Source organism: Phacochoerus africanus, chromosome X (assembly GCF_016906955.1).
Source record: "Phacochoerus africanus isolate WHEZ1 chromosome X, ROS_Pafr_v1, whole genome shotgun sequence".
Classification (NCBI taxonomy): domain Eukaryota; kingdom Metazoa; phylum Chordata; class Mammalia; order Artiodactyla; family Suidae; genus Phacochoerus; species Phacochoerus africanus.
The window spans coordinates 60,513,151-60,534,108 of NC_062560.1; positions in this window are offsets into that span (position 1 = coordinate 60,513,151).

Sequence of the window (20,958 nt, forward strand, 5' to 3'; positions counted from 1 at the left end):
AGCGGAAACGAATCCGACTAGGAACCATGAGGTTGCAGATTCGATCCCTGGCCTCGCTCAGTGGGTTAAGGATCCAGCGTTGCCCTGAGCTGTGGTGTAGGTCACAGATGTGGCTCCGATCTGGCGTTGCTGTGGCTCTGGCATAGGCCAGCGACTATAGCTCCAATTAGACCCCTAGCCTGGGAACCTCCATATGCCATGGGTGTGGCCCTAAAAAGACAAAAGACGAAAAAAAAAATTAACAAATTTTAAAAAAAACTTTTTCTTTTTTTCTTTTTTCTTTCTTTCTTTTTTTTTTGTCTTTTTGCCTTTTTCTAGGGCCACACCTGTGGCATATGGAGGTTCCCAGGCTAGGGGTCCAATTGGAGCTGTATCCACCAGCCTATGCCAGAGCCATAGCAACTCGGGATCCGAGCCGTGTCTGCAGCCTACACCACAGCTCACAGCAATACCAGATCCTTAACCCACTGAGCAAGGCCAGGGCTCAAACCCGCAACCTCATGGTTCCTAGTTGGATTTATTAACCACTAAACCATGACAGGAACTCCAAAAAATCTTCTTCTAATACACCAACCACCACACCTCCTGGAGACCTTATTTATCAGCTTCATTTTCCTACATGAGATCCCGTGGCACCTTACTTAATTTATAAGTGCAGGTAAAAATGACATGGATTCTACTCAGCATGGTCCCAGGTTAGGCCTCAGAGAAAATAATGTGTTAATTCAATACACTTTTTATGTCAACAGAATGGAATTGAGTCCAGAAACAAACTCTACATCACTTATGGCCAATTGGTTTTTGCCAAGGGTGCCAAGATAATTCAAATGGGGGAAAGGAGAATAGTCTTTTCAATAAACGATGCAGGAAAACTGCATATTCACACAAAAAAGGATGAAGTTGGAATCCTACCTCATACCATATACAAAAATTGACTCACAAGGGATCAAAGACCTAAAATGAGAGCTAAAAAAAACTCTTAGAAGAAAATATAAGGTAGTTTGCTGGCCTTCGATTTGGCAATGGTATCTTAGATGTGACACCAAAAGCATGAACAACAAAAGGAAAAATAGATAAGTTGGACTTCATTAAGATTAAACACTTTGTAGAGGTCCCACTGTGGCACAACGGGATAGGTGCTGTCTCTGCAGCACCAAGACACAGGTTCAATCCTTGGCCCAGCAAAATGGGTTAAAAGATCTAGCTTGCCGTAGCTGTGGCATAGGTGGAAACTGTGGCTCAGATCTGATCCCTGGCCTGGGAATTCCTTATGCCCCGGGGTGGATAAAAAAGTAAAAAAAAAAAGATTAAACACTTTTGTGTTTTGTGTCCTTCAAAGGACACTATCAAGGAAGTGAAAAGACAGCCCACAGAATAGGAGAAATTTGCAAATTATGTATCTGAAAAGAATCTTGTATCCAGAATATATAAATAATGTACAAAACTCAACAAAAAAAGACAGCCAAACTAAAAATGGGTGAATGATTTGAATAGACACATTCCTCCAAAGAAGAAATACAAATGAAAGAGTGCTCAGTTCATCATTAGGGAAATGCAATACAAATCCACAACAAGATATCATTTCATACCCCCTAGGATGTCTATCATAAAAAAGACAGACAGTAACAAGTATTGGTGAGGATACAGAGAAATTGGAATCCTTAAGACATTGCTGATGGGAATATAAAATGGTTCGACCTCTTCAGAAAAGAGTTTAGCAAACAAAATTATCATATGACCCAGCAGTTGCACTTGTATACATATACCCAAAGAATTGAAAACAACTGGTCACACAAAAATGTATATACAGATGAACATAGCAAAACTATTTACACAGGTTACTTCATTTTGTTGTGCCTCACAGATAATACATTTTTTACAAATTGAAAGTTTGTGGCAACCTTGTGTGGAGCAAATCTATCAGCACGATTTTATTTGCTCAATTTGTGTCTCTGTGTCACATTTTGGTAATTCTTTTTTTTGTTTTTTTTTTGTTTGTTTTTTTTTTGCTTTTTAGGGCCGCACTCGCGACATATGGAAGTTCCTAGACTAGGGGTCCAATTGGAGCTACAGCTGCTGGCCTACACCCCAGCTCATGGCAACGTTGGATCCTTAACCCACTGATCAAGGCCAGGGATCGAACCTGCACCTCATGGATTCATTTCCACTGCTCCATGATGGGAACTCCCACATTTTGGTAATTCTTAAAATACTTCAAACTTTTTCTTCCTTTCTTTCTTTCTTCTTCTTCTTCTTTTTTTTTTTTCCATGCCTGAGGCATGCATACATTCCAGGGCCGAGGATCTAACCCACACCACAACCGTGACAACATCAGATCCTTAACCCACTGAGCCACCAGGGAACTCCTCAAACCTTTTCTTTATGATTATGTTTATCATGATGATCTGTAATTGTGATCTTTGACATTACTACCATGACATTTTGAAGCCTCAGATGATAGCATTTTTAGCAATAAAGTATTTCTTAATTAAGGTATGTACATTTTTTTAGACATAACACTATTGCACACTTAATTGACTACAGTATAGTATAAAGAAATTTTATATGCACTGGGAAACCAAAACATTCACATGACTTACCTTATTATGACATTTACTCTATTGTAGTGGTCTGGAATCAAACCCCAAACATCTCTGAGGTAACCCTCTAATGGCAAAAAAAAAAAAAAAAAAAGGAAACAACCCATAGGTTCATCAGTTGATGGATGGAGAAAAAACATGTGGTATTGCTATATAATGAAATATTATTCAATCATAAAAGGAATGATACATGCCACAACAGAATGAATCTTTCAAACATTAAGCTAAGTGAAAGAAGCCAGAAACACAAGGCTATATATTGTTTGATTCCATTTCTATGAAATATCCAGAAAAGGCAGGTATACCTACACAGAGAAAGAGACAGAAAGTAGATTAGTCATTGTCAGGGAGTGGGAAAAGAGGTGACTGCTAACGGGTATTGGGTTTCTTTTTGTTGTTGTTGTTGTTGTTGTTGCTATTTCTTGGGCCGCTCCCGCGGGATATGGAGGTTCCCAGGCTAGGGGTCTAATCAGAGCTGCAGCCACCGGCCTAGCCAGAGCCACAGCAACGCGGGATCCGAGCCGCGTCTGCAACCTACACCACAGCTCACGGCAACGCCGGATCGTTAACCCACTGAGCAAGGGCAGGGACCGAACCCGCAACCTCATGGTTCCTAGTCGGATTCGTTAACCACTGCGCCACGACGGGAACTCCTATTGGGTTTCTTTTTGAGGTGATGAAAATGTTCTGGAATTAGATAGTGGTGATGGCTGTACAACCTCATGAATGTACTAAAACCCACTAAAGTGTACACTTTAAAATGGTCAACTTTATGATATATAGTAACCGAGTCCAAGTTCATACCACTCACCATATGATGGGCCAGGGAGTTGAGAGACAAGGTGTTGAGGCAAGGAAAAGTGACTATATTCAGAAAGCTAGCAAACCAAGAAGATGGTAAACTAGTGTCCTAAAGAACCATCTTAATTCAGGGTAGAATCCAAGCTTCTTTTGTTCTAAGGAAGGAGGAAGCAGGCGGGGCCTAAGATCAGGAAGTGACATTTGGGTGCCAGCAGTCATCTAAGGAGGTTTGTGAAAACTCTTTGTTCAGTCAGCTGACTTTGGTTGACATGAGTCTGGGCACAATGTTCCTATAAATCTTCACAAGAAAATAGTTATTTTTTGTTCATACTTCCTTATCTCCCTACAGGAGGCAAGTTTCAAATAAGGGGCTGTTTGCACAAATCTTAACTGTAAGCAAAATTCTTCTAGTGATTAACGTGTCTACGTGCAGGGCTAAGCAGAGGCTTATGACTCAGAGGTTAAAGCAACAGAAGATACAGATACATTACAGAGTCAGAGATGCCAAGATTCTTCTACAAACAAGAGACAGGCAGGGGACATGGTGGGGTACTGTCTGTCCCCAAGATGGCCCCATATGGTCCTGCTTGCTTACAATATGAATTATATCTCAAAGAAAAGTTAGCCTTTTAGTTTAAGGGGAAATGTGTGAGCTGCATTTAAAATTTCAAAAAAATAAAATAAAATTTCAAAATCATAAAATTCCTATACGGCTCAATGGGTTAAGGATCTGGCATTGTCCCTGCTGTGGCTCAGGTCACTTCTGTGGCATGGGTTTGATCCCTGGCCCAGGAACCTCAACATGCCATGGATATGGCAAAAAAAAATTTCAAAATCACAATTTAAGGCACTTTAATACTTTTTATTTTGAAAGGATTGTAGATTCACAGGCACTTGCAAAAACAGTCCATCTGACCCTTTATCCAGCTTTCCACAATGGTGACATTCTATATAATTATAGCACAATATCAAAACAGGAAATTGACACTGGTACAGTATTGTTAATTAGACTTCAGGCCTTATTTCATTTTCACCATTTTTATACACACTTATTTGTGTGTGAGTGCATATGTGTGCATGTATGTGTCTATACAATTTGATCCATATATAGATTTGTGTAACCCCATGACCATCATGATATAGAATTGTTTCATTACCGTAGAGGAACTCACTCATACTACACCTGTATAATCACACACTTCCACCTTCATCCCTGTCCCTTGGCAATCACTGATCTGTTCTCCATTTCTATTGCTTTGTCATTTCAAGGATATTACAGTCAGCCCTCTGTATCCAAGGCTACTGCTCTCACAGAGTCAACCACAGATCAAAAATATTTTCAGATCAGGAGTTCCTGTTGTGGAGCAGCGGAAATGAATCCGACTAGGAACCATGAGGTTGTGGGTTCGATCCCTGGCCTCGCTCAGTGGGTTAAGGATCTGGCATTGCTGTGAGCTGCAGTTAGGTCGCAGATGCGGTTTAGATCTGATGTTGCTGTGGCTGTGGTGTAGGCTGGCAGCTACATCTCCAATTCAACCTGTAGCCTGGGAACATTGATTTGCCATGGGACTGGCCCTAAAAAGCAATATAGATATATATATTTTTTCAGATCAAAAATATTCCCAGCAACCATTTACATGGCATTTACATTGTACTAAGTGTTATAAGTAATCTAGAGATAATTTAAAATATGCAAGAATGGGACTTAAAAAATTTGTAGAGCAAAGGAAACTATCAACAAAACAAAAAGACAATCTACTGAATAGGAGAAAATATTTGCAAATGCAATGACCCATAAAGGGTTAATATCTATATATAAATAGCTCATATAACTCGATATCAAAAAACCAAACAACCCAATTAAAAAATCAGCAGAAGGCGTTCCTGTCATGGCTCAGCAGCAACAAACCCAACTAGTATCCATGAGGACCTGGGTTCAATCCCTGGCTTCACTCAGTGAGTTAAGGATCTGGCATTGCCATGAGCTGTGGTATAGATTGCAGACAAGGCTTGGATCCCACTATGCTGTGGCTGTGGTGTAGGCCAGCAGCTGCAGCTCTGATTCTACCCCTAGCCTGGGAACCTCCATATACTGCAGAAGCGGCCATTTAAAAAAAAAAAAAAAAAAGAGGTGATGTGTGTATATTTGTGTGTGTGTGTGTGTGTGTGTGTGTGTGTGTATACACACACATACTATAATGGAGTACTACTCAGCCACAGAAAAGAGTGACATTTTTCCATTTGCAACAATATGGATAGGTATTATTCTTGGAAAAATAAGTCAGACAGAGAAAGACAAATACAATGTCTATAATCTAAATAAATAAAACAAACTGGTGAATATAACAAAAAAGAAATAAGACTCACAGATGCAGAGAACAAACTAGTGCTTACCAGTGGGGAGAGGGAAAGGGAAGGGGTAGGGGATTAAGAGTTACCAACTATTATGTATAAAATAAACTACAAGGATATACTTCACAGCCCAGGGAATATAGCCAAAATTTCTTAATAACCACAAATGGAATATAACCTTTAAAAGTTGTGAATCTCTATATTGTACACCTGAAACTAATATATTATACATCACTATACCTCTAAAATAAATTAAGTTAAAAATATATATGGGGGGATGTGCATAGTTACATGCAAATACTACATCATTTTATATCTGTGGGGGGGTGGTGAGTGTGGGGGGATTCTGGAACCAATCTCCCTTGGATAAAGAGGGACAACTGTATACAAATGGAGTCACTCTGTATGTAATCTTTTGAAATTGGCTTTATTTCCACTGAGCATAATGCCCTTAAGATCCATTCAATCTGTCATGTACCAACAGTTCATTTCTTTTTATTGCTGACTAGTATTTCTTGGTCTGAATGTACTAAAGTTTATCTACTTAATGAAAAACATTTGGATCGTTTCCAGTTTTTGGCTATTACAAGTAAAGCTGCTATAAACATCCACGTACAAGTGTCTGTGTGAACATAAGTTTTGATTTTTCTGACATAAATGCTTGGGAGTGCAATTCATGGACCACGTAGGTAATTACATGTTGCAGTTCCCATTGTGGCTCAGCACTAACGATCCCAACTAGGATCCATGAGGACGAGGGTTCAATCCCTGGCCTCGCTCAGTGGGTTAAGGGTCTGGTGTTGCCATGAACTGTGGTGTAGGTCGCAGGTGCGGCTTCTATTTGGCTCTGCTGTGGCTGTGGCATAGGCTGGCGGCTACATTTCTAATTTGACCCCTAGCCTGGGAACTTCCATATGCCATGGGTGTGGCCCTAAAAAGACAAAAAAAAAGGAATTGTGTATTTAGTCTTTTGAAAAAAAAACTGTCACACTATTTTCTAGAGTGGCTGTACCACTTCACATTCCCATCAGCAACATATGAGGGCTTAAGTTTCTCTCTGCATCTTAGCCAGTATCTTTGTATTGTCACTGCTTTTATTTTAGCCATTAAGGTACGTGTGTAGTGATATCTCATTGTAGTTTTCATTTGCCTTTGGCAGGGGAGGGGCAGGGGTCAAGCTCAGCCTACTGATGATGATGCTGTTGGCTAGAAATGCCGGGGGACATTCACCTGGGCTCACACTACTTGTTGGAAACCCCCCACAGACATTTCCCCCACTGAAGTCAATGTTGTGGCTGGACTGGTTCTTGTGGTTCTTATGATTGCAAGATGCACCTCAGCAACAACCATCAGGGAACTTTAAAAAAACAAGGTTCAGGAGTTCCCGTCGTGGCTCAGTGGTTAACAAATCGGACTAGCATCCATGAGGACGTGGGTTCGATCCCTGGCCTCCCTCTGTGGGTTAAGGATCTGGCATTGCTGTGAACTGTGGTGTAGGTCACAGACATGGCTCGAATCCTGCATTGCCTGCTGTGGCTGTGGTGTAGGCCAGCAGCTACAGCTCCATGTGCCTGGGAACTTCCATATGCCAGCGGCCCTAGAAAGACAAAAAGACAAAAATAAATAAATAAAAATAAAATTAAAAATAAAAAAACAGGGTTCATTACTCACAAATCCTGGACAGTACATGGCACACTGAGGAGCAAGACCATGTAAACCTAGGGTTCTGCCTCTATTGGGGTCAAGGATGGAGTGCCCAGGATTTCACAGGTTCACTCTTTATTGGTGAATTTAAAACATAAAATGTGGAAATTAAAGCACAGGAAGGGAAAAGTAGGGTCATTCATACTATCAATTATCTAGGTCACCCAGACCTTTCTAAAAGGGGAACTTAGTGAGTGGGACAGCCTGGCTCTTTATCTCAAAGTGTAGCTGGCAATGTGTTTATTCGAGATGAATGTTTTTGAAATGGATCCCTCAGCAATCAAAAGCTTAATGACAGGCACTTATAATAATTAAAAAAAAAAAAACTTTCAGGCTCTTACACTATAATCTTCCTAATGGCTGATGATGTTGAACATCTTTTCATGTGCTTATTTGCCATCTATCTGTCCTCTTCAGTGAAATGTCTCTTTGCTTTTTTTTTTTGCTCATTTTCTAATTGGATTGATTATGTCTTTTCTGTTGAGAATTCTTTATTTATTCTAGATACTAGTCCTTTATTGGATATATGGTTTTAAGATGCTTTCTCCAAGTCTGAAGCTTGTCTTTTCATCATCTTAACAGGATCTTTTGCAGAGAAAATCTTTTCAGTTTTGGTGAAGTCTAATGTATCGAATTTTTCTTTCATGAATTATATCAGTTTACAATTGCGGCTATAACAAATTAGCAAAAACTTAGCGGCTTAAAACAACTAAGATATTATCTTACCAAAAGCCTGAAAAAGGGTCTCACCAGGTTAAAATCAAGGTGTTGGCAAGGTTTCATTTCTTCTGGAGGCTCCAGGGCTTCCCTTTTCCTGCTTCTAGAGGCTGTCCAAATTCTTTGGTTCATGACCCTCTTCCAGCAAAGTATCACTCTAACCCCTGATTCTGGCATTACATCTCTTTCTCTGACTCTTACCTTCCTGCCTCCCTCTTATAAGGACCCCTGTGCTTATATTGAGCCCACACAGATTACTCAGGATAATCTCTCCATCTCTTAATTTAATCACATCTGGAAAATCCTCAGCCTTACATAGGTACAAATTCACAAGTTCCAAGGATTAGGGCATGGACATTTTGGGGGTTAACCCTTATTCAGCCTACTATGTGGGTCTTGTTTTTGGTGTCATGTCAAGAATCCTTCACCAAGCCCCCTAGATCCCCAAGATTTTCTCCCATAGGTTTTTTTTCTGCAATTTTTTCTCATTTTACATTTAAGCCCATGATGCATTTTGAACTAATTTTTGTGTAAAGTGTGAGGGATTAATAATTTTTTGGTTATGTATAAAGTGCCATCCTGAGCAAATAGAACACTGTACTTACTCGGAGAAGGCTACCAAGATGGTTCATCTTCTGTAAGTGTTTTCACTAATAGTACCAGATCCAAAACAGAATCAGCACACATGCCAAAAAAGGAGAGTATAGAATAACATCACTTATGAACAAAGATGTAAACCTCTTAAATAAAATAAGAGTAAATTGGATTCAGAATTCCCTTAAGAGAATGTTCCATCAACAAGAAAGTTTTATGCCAGGAATGCAAATATGACTAAATATTAGGAAATCTATTCTTATGACACAACATAGGTTAACAAAGAAAAAAACTGTATGATCATTTATATGTGCTTTAAAAGCATAAAGTAAAATTAAATGCCCATTCTTGAGTAAAAACTACTTAAAACCTAGTAATAGAAGACACTTCCATAATATAAATGGTATCTATCTCAGGTCAATAGCCAGCATCATACAATGAAATCCTATATATAAATCAGAAACAAGCCAAGAATGTCCTTTTATCAACACAGTTATTTACTACTATTTTTGGATTCCTGGCCAAAGCAATAATAAGTGAAACAGAATTGAGAAGAATGAACATGGGAAAGAAGGCAATAGAATTATGTTTAGAGATGATTCCATTCTTATAACAACTAAAATCCCCACCATAATACCCAAACAGCTATTTACACTAACACAACATCAATTAGTAATAAGCTGAGGTGTAGGTGAACAAGAAGAAGAATAAGAACAGGGTGAAAGGGGTAGGCAGGGATTTAGTTAAGGTCTTGGAGGTCATGGAAAGTATTTTGGATGCTATTCAGAGTGAGATGGAAAACCATTGAAAAGTTTTGAAAGAGGAAGTGACAATATCTGGTCCCCTTTATAACACTCTTCACTTTTTTAGGGGGAAGTCAATTTTCTTCAAATTTGAAAAAAGTTCACTTCCCCCAATATATAAGAAAAAAATGCCAAATCAATATTAATCAAGAAAGACTATAATTTAAAATTGAAATACGGTATTTTTACTTCATTAATGCCTAAGGAGTCAAGCTATAATTTTGACAAAACATTGTCTCTCTTAAGAACACATAAAAATAGTCAGAGTGGGAGATCAAAAGAAAACATTTCATCCTGAACAAAGTATACTTCTGTTTTAATAGCTATAGCAAGAGAACTTTTTGCTACAACATCAGATTTGGGGGAGGGGGTATCTACAGGTCCTGGCACAGAAGCATTGAAGAAATTCCTGGAAAAGTTAACTGAAATCATTGAAGAGGAAGGCTACTATTTCCAAACAGGTGTCTAATATCAATAAAGCTGGACCTTCTGTAATCTAATGCTGCCACAAATCTCCAGTGCCAAGAAATATAAATCAAGACCTGGCTATAAAGCCAAGGTGGTTAGATTGTCAAAGGAACTCAGCCATAAAGATTTTATTGAAATAGGAGAGCAAGGGGTCACAGTTCAAGTTGCCATAGAAATTATCCCAGTTCAAATATTTACTGTGTGTCAATACATAGCTCATCAACAACAAAAACTTTCGAGAAAGATGACCCTATTTTAAAATGCACTTGGAAGATTCTAAGAGTAATAAAGCACACCTATGTTTACCTGAGGAATATTTAGCAGAAAAATATGACATCTTCATTCCAAACTTCAAGGACTATATTTTATTTTTTTAAAAAATTGAGATATACTTCAAAGACCACATAATTACCCTTTTACTTTTTTTGCGGGGGGTGGGGGGAGGGGGCTGCTCCTGTGGCATATGGAGGGTCCCAGGCTAGGGGTCTAATCGGAGCTACAGCTGCCGGCCTACGCCACAGCCACAGCAACGCCAGATCCAAGCCGAGTTTGTGACCTCACAGCAACGCCGATTCTTAACCCACTGAGCGAGGCCAGGGATCAAACCTGCAACCTCATGGTTCCTTGTTGGATTCCTTTCCACTGCACCATGACAGGAACTCCCCCTTTTAAAGTGTAAAAGTCAGTGGCTCTTTCATATATTCACAATGGACCTCTTAGGCCAGTCCGTGAGGAAAAATAGCCTCCCCCCAAAAGAAGAATTTATGATACAGCATTTCTATTTTGTGTTTTGTATTACACAGTTGATAAGGAATTTTTCAGTGTATATTTGGATTTTCTTTTTTTTTCATTTATTTTCATTAACAATTTTGGTATTTTTACAATATGAAATGAGTTTTCTGGCACAAATTTGAATGTATTATATCATACCAATAGTATATGAATTTACCTTATGACAGTTTAATGCCTGAACTTGGTCCAGGAACCAATAGGCTACAAGTTATTTGAAAACAATATGATTGTTTAATTTTCAATCTCGAGAGCATAAATTGTTAGAATTGATGAGAGTTCAAATGGCTAAATATAAGATAATATATGCAACAATCAATTTTTTATGTATAGTAATAATAAGTAGAAATGTTAAAAAGAAAAACCACAGGCTAAAAGAGGTGTCACTTGTGCTAAAGCCCATGATAGCTACCCTAAATGCAGTTTTGACCTTCACCAGAAATGTAAATAATCCTTTTTTTTTTTTTTGGTGGCAGCGTTACGTGGCATCTCAGTTCCAGACCAGGGATTGTACCTAGGCCACAGAGGTGAAAGTGCCAAATCCTAACCACCCAGAAATGGTGTCGGGAACTCCCCAGAAATGTCTTCTTAATCAACAGTCTCTGGTCAGCACCCATGAGGTAACCTGCCACGTGGGCCCTCTCTATCCATTCCCCCCCACCACCACTACCAGGGTAGGAAGAGGCAATCTGCTAGTTCCCTTCCCCATGAAAAGAAGATGTCCTGGCCGGAAATAACCCTTTCTTTTGCAAATCACTTCCTCACTCCACCTTCCTTTTTATAAAAGCCTTCGCAGCGGAAACGAATGCGACTAGGAGCCATGAGGTTGCGGGTTCAATCTCTGGCCTCGCTCAGTGGGTTAAGGATCCAGCATTGCCGTGAGCTGAGGTTGTAGGTCGCAGATACGGCTCGGATCCAGCGTTGCTGTGGCTCTGGCGTAGGCAGGCAGCTGCAGCTCCGATGTGACTCCTACCCTGAGAACCTCCATATGCCACAGAGGCAGCCCTAAAAAGCAAATAAATAAATAAAAGCCTTCCATTTTGTGCTGCTCCTGGGAGGGTCCTTCTAGTTGCCAGATGGGATACTGACTGATTCATGAATGACCTAATAAAGCAAATTAGATCTTCAAATTTACTCAGTTGTGGAGTTCCCATTGTGGTGCAGTGGTTAACGAATCCAACTAGGAACTATGAGGTTTCGGGTTCGATCCCTGGCCTCTCTTAGTAGGTTAAGGATCGGGAATTGCAGTGAACTGTGGTGTAGGTTGCAGACGAAGCTCGGATCCTGTGTTGCTGTGGCTCTGGCATAGGCCGGTGACTACAGTTCTGATTAGACCCCTAGCCTGGGAATCCCCATATGCTGTGAATGTGGCCCTAGAAAAAGACAAAAAAAAATTTATTCAGTTGAGTTTTGGGTTTTGACAGGATTTAGAGTCTCTCTGCTGACAGTTCCTTCATGGCCTCTTTCCTTGGGAGAAAATGGAGCAGGCTTTCTCAGGGCCTACAAACATTTGTCCTTGGCCCTAGTGCTTTCAAGGCTAAATCAAGATCTCAACCCAACTGCACAACACTCTTTTCTGAGTGTGCAGCAAAATCAGTGGCCAAGGATTTGCTGTGCTGAAGAAACGAATGGGGTCTCTGCACAGACACTGCTGAACGGGCTCAAGTGTGCCACAGGCCCAGGCTAACATCTATCCTGTGGCTACATAACAAGAGGGTTATCAAGAGGGACAATGCAGGGAGGTTGGAGGGAAAACAAATGAGGGGGAGGATTCCTTGTTGGGGGTGGGAAGAGACCTTTAGACTCACTTGCCCCCATATTTCAAGACTATCACAGGGAAACCACACTGTTGAGGCCTCCACAATAGAAACCACCACAGGCTCAAGACGTAATGTTCTTGGAAACACCAAGTTTTTAGAGTCTAATTTCTGGCTCTCAGGACCTAGTGGCACTTTTTCTCAATAACCAGTTTACCTCTTATCACCAGTAGTTGGAAGAAAATTTGAGTTTAGGGATGGCCCAGGACTGGGAACTGGTGAGTCAGAAAACAGAGCAGTCACGCTGACAGCTGGAGGGAGACTCCACCCCTTTGACAAACCCAGCGGCCTAGAGACACAGCCCCAAAGCATCTGTGCAAACAAGTCCTCCCTCAAGACAAGCAGAGTCTGGGAGATGCCTCACTCCTTATCTCCGGAATTTCTGCCACCATATGACACACGCAGGGCATCACAGCACACCCTTGTTCCTGGAGGATTAGCAGTTCAGCAGATGTGTCATCCGGAATTGCTATTTGTGCCACATCATTTAGGGCTTTCAAGCTATCACAATACTATCCTTTTGCTATTTTAACAAATGTTTGTGGCGTTCCTACTATGTGACAGAGACTGTTCTTGGTGCTGACATTGGAGCACTGAGTAAAGCAAACACCTTGTCCTCACAGAATTTACATTCTAGCTAGGGCAGGTGGATCAGCAAGCAATGAACATCTTCTCATAGTGATCAATGCCAGGAAGGAAAAATAAAGCCAAGAAGGGACCAGTGTGTGATAGGGGACTTGTTTCAGCTAGGGTGGTAAGGGAGGCCTTCCTTTGAAAGGTATTGTTTGAACAGATATTTGAATGAAGTGAGGCAGCCAGTCATGTTAGCACAGCGGGGGTGAAAATAGTCCTAACAGATGGACCAGCAAGGACGAAAAGCCTGGAACGGTCAGGGAACAGCAAGATTGCTTGGCAATTGGTTCCTTAATATCAGCTAATATTCAGTCCAGAGTCAAATTGCCCTCTTTGCCTTCAAAATAGGTTATTTTTTTTTAACAGTTGGTTGAGGATTTCCCATCAATTATTTTATTATTTTTTAAAATTTATATTATTGAAGCATGGTTGTTAATTTCTGATGTACAGCAAAGTAATTCAGTTATACATACATACATTCTTTTTTTTTCTGTCTTTTGTCTTTAGGGCTACATCCGGGGCATAAGGAAGTTCCCAGGCCAGGGGTTGAACCAGAGCTGCAGTCGTCAGCCTACACCACAGCCACAGCAATGCTAGATCCAAGCTGTGTCTGCGACCTATACCACAGCTCACTACAATGCCAGATCCTTAACCCACTGCTTGAGGTAAGGGATCAAACCCACGTACTCATGGATACATGTGGTTCGTTAACTGCTGAACAGCAATGGGAACTCCCTATATCCTCTTTTTCATACTCTTTTCCATTATGGTTTATCACAGGATATTGAATACAGTTGCTATATATGGTAGGACCTTTTTGTTTATCCATGCTGCATATACTAGTTTGCATCTGCTAATCCCAAACTCCCAATCCATCCCTCCCCTCACCCTTGGCCACCATAAGTCTGTTCTCCATGTCTGTGAGTCTGTTTCTATTCTGCAGATAGGTTCGTTTGTGCCATATTTTAGATTCCACATATAAGTGATGTCATATGGTATTTGTCTTTCTCTTTCAGACTTACTTCACTTAGTAGGAGAATCTCTAGGTCCATTCATGTTGTTGCAAATGGCATCCCATCAATTATTTTAATCTAGAGCAGTCTTTGCTCTCCCCTCCCCCATTTTTTCAAACCATTGACTTCTTGAAGAAACTAGATCATTGTCTTATAAGGAGTCCCATATTCTGTCTGTTAGCTTCCACATGGTGTCTTTTGTTTCTTTTTTTTTTCTTTTTAGGGCTGTACCCGTGGCATATGGAGGTTCCCAGGCTAGGGGTCGAATCAGAGCAACAACTACTGGCCTATGCCATAGGCGCAGCAACGCCAGATCTGAGCCTGTCTGCAACCTACACCACAGCTCACGGCAACACCAGATCCTTAACCCACTGAGCTAGGCCAGATATTGAACCCAAAACCTCATGGTTGCTAGTCAGATTCGTTTCCACTGTGCCACAACAGGCTAAGTTGTTAAAATAAGAAGGTTAAGTTGTTTCTTTAACCTTTCTATTTCCAGTAAACTGAAAGTTAACCAGAGGCTTGTTTAGATTCGGGTTCAATTTTGAAGGTACTTGATAGGTTTGTACTTCACTTTGGGGTTATTCCCCTTTTAGTGCTTCTAAGATTGACCTGAAGTGTGGGTGGTGATGGCCTGATTTTTTTCATTGTGACATTCCACATCAACTTTCACCTCATAGTTTTAGCCATCAGTGATGATCATTGTGTGACACAACTATTTCATCAGAGGTTTTTCTATTTCTATCATTCTGTTGTCACTTATTAGCTCACATAATGTAGTATATTGATAAGACTCATTTCCAACTCCCCCCCCTCTAACCTGTTCCTTCCCTCTCTCTAAGTGTGAGAAGTTTTGTTAATTTGTGGGGTTTTTTCCCTTCTTTTTTGCAATTAGAAGCATTTGTATGTATCCCTTCTCTTTTCAACTAAAGGTTGCATTGCTACATATGCTAGTCTGTATCTTGCTCTTTTTTTTCATTTAAAGTATATCCTGGAGGAGTTCCCTTGTGGTGCAAGGGTTAAGGATCTGGCATTGTCACTGCAGCAGCTTGGGTCACTGCTGTGGCACAGGTTAGATCCCTGGCCTGGGAACTTCCATATGCCATGGGTTTGGCCATAAAATAAAAATAAAATAAAGTATATCCTGAAAATCACTTCATATCTGTCTCAAAAGCATCTTCATTGTTGCTTTAGAGCAGGGGAATGGCAAAATCTGACTTATAGTTTAGAAGCCTTCCTCTAACTGCCCTGTAAAATGTAGAATTTAAAAGGACAAATACCAGAATTCCCATTGTGGCTCAGTGATAACAAACCTGACTAGTATCCATGAGGATATGGGTTCGATTCCTGGCCTCACTCAGTAGGTTAAGGATCTTGCATTGCCGTGAGCTGTGGTATAGGTCACACATAAGGCTTGGATCCTGCATTGCTGTGGCTGTGGTGTAGACCAGCAGCTGCAGCTCCACTTTGACCCCTAGCCTGGGAACCTCCATATGCCACAGATGTGGCCCCAAAAAAGAAAAAAAATAAAATGACAAATACCAAAGCAGGGAGATCATTAGGAGGCTGCCCTTTTGGATCATGCAAATAAAGGCAACACCCTACAGATGGAGGGGACTGAGACCCTGACAACTTCACTAAATAGACCAGCCCAATAGCCACCTCATCATGTCTGAAAGAGAGAGAAATAGATCTTCATCTATTTAAGGTATATTTTATTTTGGATCACTGTCACATGCACTGAAGCTACACCTTAACTAACACAAATCATTCTTATTCCAACATGGTCTGATTACTACAATTGGGAGTCAAGACAACTGGCTTCATGTCTTGACTGTATTGATCATGTGACCTTGAGCAAAGAAGAGGTGAAAGGAACAGCATGAGTGAGGTTTCAGAGGATGGGTAATTTGGCCTTTATCTTGTAAGCAGTGGAGAACCCCTGAAAGTGGCAGTACAGAAGAAATTTTCAAAAGATGAAGTAGGTAGCAGTATAGATGGGAAGAGATGTCAGAGACCAGGAAACCAGAATAGGAACTCAGCCCTAGGCCTTGCTTCTATCCAACAGGTAGTCACTGATGACCCAAGATAACTTACTTCCTCAAAGACTTACCATGGTTAACCCTAACACCATCTCTCTGACTCTGCTTCCTACTATTTTTTTCTACTTGTTGCTTAACTCCACTCTAGCCACAGGACCAGCTTGCTATTCCTTGAATAAATTCTTTGAACAAGTATGCTCCTGCCTCAGGGCCTTTGTACTTGCTGTTCCCTCTGTCTAGAATGGCTCTTCCCCTTGATGCCTTCTCTAACCAATCCACCTAAAATAGCAGCCCACCTCCCATCCCCCTTACTCAGATTTATTTACTTCACAGAATATATCACTTGGCATTATATATTTATTTGTTTGTTGTTGTTGTCCCTCCCTGAATATAAGCATGATGAAGGCAACGACTTTGTTTTGTTCACTGCTGAAACCCCTGCACTTAGACCACTCCATAAAACATAGTTGGCATATAATAAACGCTTGCTGAATTAATGAATGAGATGTAAAATAGATTTCACTGAAGTCTTTCTACCAGTACTTCAAGGAATCTTAGAGAAAACATGAAGTGACAGAGGTGAGGGTGGGAGGGCTAGGATGGAAAACTCAGTTCTGAAACTAAGGACATGGGAGAAGGAGCTTGGAAAGGAGCTAAGAGGCTTAGCCTAACCCCATTTACAGACTGAAAAGCACTCAGATCAACCTTTGTGGAGATTTTGTCTTCTGTAAAGAACTAAACCTGTCTTTTCCCCAAAGTTATAAACAATTTTTAAGAATAACAACTTTGCTGTATAGCACTGGGAACTATATCTAGTCACTTATGATGGAGCATGATGGAGGATAATGTGAGAAAAAGAATGAATATATATATGTATGCATGACTGGGTCACTTTGCTGTATAGTAGAAATTGACAACACTGTAAAACAGCTGTAATGGAAAAAATAAAAATCATTTAAAAATAAAAAATAAAAAAGGAGAATAACAAATTTCTAACTTTTAGAAGTATAGAAAAATATCTTCATGATCTCAAAAAGGGGAAAATTTTAATAAAATAACACATAAAACACGCAAACCTTAAAGGAAAGAATTGACAAACTAATAAGAACTTAGGAGTTTCCTGGTGGCTCAATGAGTTAAGGACTTGGCATTGTCACTGCTGTGGCTTGGGTCATTGCTATGGCACAGGTTTGATCCCTGGCCCTGGAACTTCCACACCCCATAGGCACAGCCAATAAATAAATAAACAAACAAATGGATAAACTAAGAACTTTAAAAAATCTCTAAAGAAAGTAAAAAGACAATCTACAAACTAAGAGAAAGGTCACTCATTCAACAAATATCATCAAGTACTTATTACATGCCAGGCACTGTTAATCAGTAAACCAAATCCCTGCCCTTAAGGAACATTGTATTGAAAGGCAAGTGTTGATTAATACAGGCCAAGCACCATCCTAAGTACTTTACATATATTAATTCATTTAATTGGCATAATAACTTTATGGGTTAGGTACTCCACAGATGAGAAAAATGAAGCTCAAAGAGGTTAGGGAAACTGAGGAACAAAGACATTAACTGCCTGAGATCACACAGTTGGTGAAGGGTGGAGCTGGGATTTGAACCCAGTCAGTTTGGCTCCAGGGGCCATGTTCTCTCTTCCTTACTGTAAATTGTTGTATTGACATTCACAGCACCTAACTGACAATGGATTAGCATATGTACCATATCAAGAGTTCCTACATATCAATAAATAAAAAATAACCAATAGAAAAATGAGTAAAAGACAAAAGCAGATATTTTCCTGAGGAAATATGCCCCACACATATATGAAGCAGTGTTCAACCTCTTTAGTACTTAGGGAAGTACAAATTAAAACCACAAAAAGGTAGCATTTGACACTAAACTGACTGGCAAAAATTTGAAAGGAGTTAAAGCCAAGCATTAGGATATGGAGCAATGTGAACTCACACTCTGGTGAAAGCACTACGATCTAATCACTTTGGAAACAATCTAGCATGTCTTAGTAAATCCAGATCTGCACAGAGCCCACGACTCTAGGGCATATACCCTAGAGAAATTTTTACGCATGAGCACAAGACATGGATAAGAATGTCCTAGAAGCAGGGTTCATAATAGCGAAAAGAAGCTGGAAATAACCCAAATGTCCATCCATAAGACCATGGGTGAATACATCACAATAAATTCATCCATATTCATACAATGGAGTACAAAAAGCAGAGTCATGGATGTCAACAAAGATGAAACTCAAAATCTTAGTGTTGAGTGGAAATAATCAAGAGAGAAATGCCATATTATATGCATGTGTGTTTGTATAGGTACGTGTTTATATATACACATACACACACTCAAAAGTAGGCAAAACTAAACAACGTATGAGATGAAACTACAAATAAAAGAAGGGGAATGATAGACAAACACATCAGTATAGAGATTATTCAGGGTAGGAGAGGAGATGCGGGGAATGAGACTAGGTAGAGGCAGGCAGGGGCCTTCGAAGCTACAGGTAGCATATTATTTCTTTAGCTGAATAGTAAATACACATGTGCCTTTATTATTATTATTGTCATTATTATAGATAATGCCAATATTTGTAATATATAATAATTATAATAATAAATAACACATAACAAAATAATAATAATGTCCTTATTATTTCAACTCTTTCATGCACATGATATATTTCACAACACAAAGAAAAGAAGAAAAAAAATTTTAGCTGATCTGGAAAAGATGATATACTTTTCAGAAACAAGAAGGTAGGGGAGGAGCAGGAAGGCCACACCCATTTCTGCTAGCCCTTCCCCCATCCTTTGCTCTAAGTTGGATCTCTCAGAGTTAAACTCCAAGGACTTCCTTGTGGCACCCCAAACTTGATCTTTGCCCTTCCTACCAGCCCTTTCCCAGTGGTCACAAATTTAGCAACCCTCAGGCCAAATCTGTCTGTAGTTGTGTTTTGTTTCGACAGTCCAGTTATTGGGTATTTAAAATCTGAAATTGCTCTGAAAAAGAAAACCCACATTTACATGTACATACCTATGTACATATATTCCTACAGACAGCAACAGATAAATTATGTGAGATATTGACAATTGTTGAACTGAAGAGGTAGATGATATACAGGTATGTATTATACTATTCTTCCACTTTCCTGTATGTTTGAACTTTTATATAAGAAAAAATTGGAAAAACTAACTTTGAAGTCCTCTCTAGTTCACCACAATCCCCACCATTCCCAATTATTGCTCTCAGCCTGTCCCCTCATTTCTAGTACCTCTGGTCTCTAGGGATATTTGAGTTTGCAACTTTGGGCTCAGCTTGTAGGTCTTGGCCCCTCCTACATCTCCCTGTATCCTGTATGCAAATAGTTGGTTCAGCCATTCTCATAGGATGAACAAACCCATATGCTGAACAAACTATTTGTGAAATTTTATTTTTAGAACTCAAAAGGACAGTTCAGGATGATGTAATTCCCCACTACCTTGCAGTGGGAAACCCTCTCTACCCACCTCCCAGCAACTACAGAAACTTTGGCAAGTGAACTCTACCTTATAAAATAAAGGTGGGGCCTTGAAAAAGTCAAGCCACATCAGTTGGCTTTTAGAAGATAAGATGAAGAATCTGATAATCTGGCATCAAATATGAAAAAGGATGGGAAAGGAAGATTTTCCAGCAACATCAAGGGGCCCATGAGGCAAATGACTCTATCAGGGATAGAATGTATGAGATAAATGGCTGTAACTGTGCCTGGACTTGTGAGTTAGAAAGAATCCCTTGAGGGTGCTTAGGCGCCAGAGAATTTGATACCAATAAACTTTTCCCCTTCACACTGATCAATTCTCAGTCCCTCAGAGTCCACTGGCATCCAGAAACTGAAGTAGTTCCCAGTTAGCATCTACTCAGCCATAGCTGGTGATAATGACAGGTTCTTTCTTTCCAAACTCTGGTTTTTACTCCCACTCCTCTCACACTGCACTGAACAAATACTTGATTCCTGCCACCTCCGGTTGGCTATTTTGGCACACACCACACAGCATGAATTCATCCAATTGTTTCACATGTAAAACAGGCTTAGAAGGAATAGGCAGAGGAGTTCCCGTCGTGGCTCAGTGGTTAGCAAATCCGACTAGGAACCATGAGGTTGCGGGTTCGATCCCTGGCCTTGCTCCGTGGGTTAAGGATCTGGCGTTGCCGTGAGCTGTGGTGTAGGTTGCAGACACGGCTCGAATCCCGAGTTGTTGTGGCTCTGGTGTAGGCCAGCGGCTACAGCTCTGATTAGACCCCTAGCCTGGGAACCTCCATATGCCATGGGAGCAGCCCTAGAAATGGCAAAAAGCCAAAAAGCCAAAAAGCCAAAAAAAAAAAAGAAGAAGAAGAAGAAGAAGAAGGAATAGACGGAATAGACAGAAAGCCAGAGGCAGATGGTGTCACTTGGGGGATAAACTGAGGCTGGCTGGTGACACTGCATGACAGGCTGGCCCAGCATGCCAAAGCATGTAGAGAAAGGGCAAGACCCCTGTTGTCTGTTCTAATCACCTGGATGAAGAGGTCAAGATCACTTGCCCTTCTGATCTTCTCTCACCCTTGACCTAGGACTAGTCCTAGGT